Source organism: Astyanax mexicanus, chromosome 6 (genome assembly GCF_023375975.1).
Source record: "Astyanax mexicanus isolate ESR-SI-001 chromosome 6, AstMex3_surface, whole genome shotgun sequence".
Lineage (NCBI taxonomy): Eukaryota > Metazoa > Chordata > Actinopteri > Characiformes > Acestrorhamphidae > Astyanax > Astyanax mexicanus.
The window spans coordinates 43939091-43943017 of NC_064413.1; the positions used below are offsets into that span (position 1 = coordinate 43939091).

The window sequence follows — 3927 nt, forward strand, 5'->3', positions numbered from 1 at the left end:
GGTATAACTGCATTATCGTAACCTACACCTCAATATAAACTTAACCTTCATCTCAGCCTAAACCTAATCTACACCTCAATATAAACTTAACCTTCATCTCAACCTAAACCTAATCTACACCTCAATATAAACTTAACCTTCATCTCAGCCTAAACCTAATCTACACCTCAATATAAACTTAACCTTCATCTCAACCTAAACCTAATCTACACTTCAATATAAACTTAACCTTCATCTCAACCTAAACCTAATCTACACCTCAGCCTAAACGTATTTTACACCTAAACCTAATCTACACCTCAACATAAACCTATTCTACACCTCAGCCTAAACGTATTTTACACCTAAACCTAATCTACACCTCAACATAAACCTATTCTACACCTCAGCCTAAACGTATTTTACACCTAAACCTAATCTACACCTCAACATAAACCTAATCTACACCTCAGCCTAAACGTATTTTACACCTAAACCTAATCTACACCTCAACATAAACCTATTCTACACCTCAGCCTAAACGTATTTTACACATAAACCTAATCTACACCTCAACCTGAATTTAAACCTAATCAACACCTCAACATAAACCTAAACTTAATCTACACTAATCTGCACCTCAATTTAAACCTAATCTACACCTCAACCTGAAATTAAACCTAATCAACACCTCAACATAAACCTAAACATAAACTACATTAATCTACACCTTGTCATGGTGAGCACAGAATACAGACACATGCAGATACTGATAAAATTGTGTTTATTATAAAATAAACAGATGTAAGACGTAGTCGATACAGAAAAATGGATAATCACCAATAACCAGAGCAATGAAGACAAAACCATACCATAAACGAGAGACAGTCCAGAGTTCATACACGAGAGATCCAATGTCAGAGGTAATCCAAGAGGCAGTAGTGAAAACACAGTCCAGGTAATACACAAGCAATCCAGTATCAGAGGCAAGGCAATAATCGGCGTAGAGAAAACAAAAGCAAGGTCATACACAAGATAAACTGAAGACAAGAGATATAGAACGCTTTGTAATGAGGAGAACCTACAATACGCGGCGTGGGTGTTTGTGTGGAGTGCTCTTTTATAGTGCCAGTAATCAGTATTCGGGACTTCCTGGAGGAAGCAGGTGAGGTGTCACGTGACCAGGTGAGTGCGTGATGTCACGCGGTTTAAATTGAGGTGTGTCACGTCTGGTGCTGTTAGCTCCTCTGTCCCTTCCACACCCAGCTCTAACGGAGGTTCTCAGGTCAACAACTACATTACCCAGAATGCACCACCACATGTAAAGCGGGTGGTGCATTCTGGGTAATGTAGTTGTTGACCTGAGAACCTCCGTTAGAGCTGGGTGTGGAAGGGACAGAGGAGCTAACAGCACCAGACGTGACACACCTCAATTTAAACCTAATCTACACCTCAATTTAAACCTAATCTACACCTCAATTTAAACCTAATCTACACCTCAATTTAAACCTAATCCTCACCTCAATTTAAACCTAATCTACACCTGAATTTAAACCTAATCTTCACCTCAATTTAAACCTAATCTGCACCTCAATTTAAACCTAATCTACACCTCAACCTGAATTTAAACCTAATCTACACCTCAACATAAACCTAAACTTAATCTACACTAATCTACACCTCAATTTAAACCTAATCTACACCTCAATTTAAACCTAATCTACAGCTCAATCTAAACCTAATCTACACCTCAACCTGAATTTAAACCTAATCAACACCTCAACATAAACCTAAACTTAATCTACACTAATCTACACCTCAATTTAAACCTAATCTACACCTCAATTTAAACCTAATCTACAGCTCAATCTAAACCTAATCTACACCTCAACCTGAATTTAAACCTAATCAACACCTCAACATAAACCTAAACTTAATCTACACTAATCTACACCTCAATTTAAACCTAATCTACACCTCAATCTAAACCTAATCTACACCTCAATCTAAACCTGAATCTAATCTATACCTCTATATAAACCTAAACCTAATTCACCCCTCAAACTAAATTTAAACCTAATCTACACCTCAACTGAAACCTAATCTACACCTTCATTTAAATCTAATCTTAACATATTACACCTACACATATTTCAAACTTTAACCTAAGTTAACTCTAACTCTACACATAATTTTGGTGGAATGTGTACAGTTTCTGTCCATCAATTTCTTTTAAGAGCTCATGAGGAATGTGAGACTGTTTTCTCAATTCTTCTTTGAATACATGGCATACAAATGATCCACTTCTGTAATACTGAATTATTACTTTTTGATTTTGTGGTTTCCCAAATAGGGCTCAGCCAAAAAAAAAAAAAAAATCTTTCACAAAAGAATAGAAATCTTGTAATGCTTAACTGTCCCAATCGCCCTTAATTCACCTGATGTTTTAAAATGGTAATTTGTCCCACACGTTTCAGTACTTTGGACCTTTTGCCTATTCATAGAGATAGGAAGTTTGTCTTGTATGACAGACTTGCCTAATTGGCACTTTGACTAATATCTAAAACTCTTGTACATCTAATGAGAAATTAATATTACCTCACATGACTCAACATCTAGACTGAAAATGTTGCAGGGCATTATTTGCAGGACTGCAACTACATTCTGTTTGAAATGATTTCCCATCATGCTCTTGGTGGATATTTATAACAAACTGTTAAAAAACAGAGCAGGACCTGAAGTAGCTTTTGTCCTCAGTTGCCCTCCTGTGTGAGGACAAAGAATAGAGCACAATCCTTCCTTTTATATGTTTTTAGCGCTTTGTAAATAAATATATTGTATAAATTGGCATTTTTTACATGTTTGAAAGGGACAATGACACACACACACACTGTATATATGTATACAACAACATGTGTATGGCTGTTTTTTTCTGGAATATTTTGCTTCTTAAAGCCTCTAGTCAGATGCTGCAACACTGTAGTCTAATGATGCTCAGTGGGTTCATTTTTTTGTTTTGCTTTCCCTCCCCTCTTAATTTAAGTCATGACAGCCTACCACAGCTCTGTTTCTTACTGTGGAGAATCATAATAATACACCACGGCCTGAAATTATTCCTTTGATGTAATAACTAATTATTATTATAAAAAAAAAAAACTGATACAGAGCTTTTTTTTTGAAACAGAGGTCTTTTGTAGAAAATGATGCAATAGCATATATAATACAGTAAGTGCTACAGAAAGCATTAACACTAACACTAGAATTCATCACCAGTTTGAAGCTCAATTGCAGCTCATATTTCAGATTACTGAATTTAAATATTGTCATTTTTTTATTTATTATAGCAATTACAGACTAAAATATTAGTCTTCTTCAATCAAAGGCAGGATGTTGCGTATGTTCCTCTTAAAAGTATTTTTTATCACTTTCGGGAACAAATTCCAAGGATGCAATTGAAAGGCAGCCTATAGGTCCATTTATAGATGCATTTTCATCTCCTTTTTTACTAGACATTTAAAAGCCAAGCTCTCTTTCATTCACCTTCCTCAGATGCACACATGAGGCTTTCTCCCAATCCCAATGCAAGGGGTCTTGGGTTCAAGTCCCAATCTGGGTGGAGGTTTTTTATATTGTCACCTTTCTAAAACAATTTAAAAAATTACTTTTTGTACTTTTTGGTCTAAATAATCCTCATGATGCTGAAGTGCTGAAGGCCACCTGTAAAATCCACCTCAGTTGATCTGATCATTTGATTCTAACCTTTACAAATAATCAAAGAAGTAATTTATCATTCCTAAGTGATTTAAATATTGTATTTTTTTATTTATTATAGCAATCCAAGACTACAATAGTCTGCAATCAAAGAATAGAATGTAGAGGTAGAATGTTGCATATGTTCCTCTTAAAAGTCTTTTTATGGCTATTGGGCACAAACACCAAAAATGCAAT

General features: G+C 35.4%; 1 long non-coding RNA gene across 1 annotated transcript; it reads right to left on the minus strand.

The window, feature by feature from the left end:
- Positions 1-618: 618 nt before the first annotated feature.
- LOC125802546 (uncharacterized) lies at positions 619-1658 on the minus strand. The gene is made up of 3 exons (XR_007439673.1): positions 1535-1658; positions 1408-1488; positions 619-641 (listed from the first exon to the last, which is right to left on the minus strand). It is a non-coding gene; the product is annotated as an uncharacterized LOC125802546 (long non-coding RNA).
- Positions 1659-3927: the final 2269 nt, after the last annotated feature.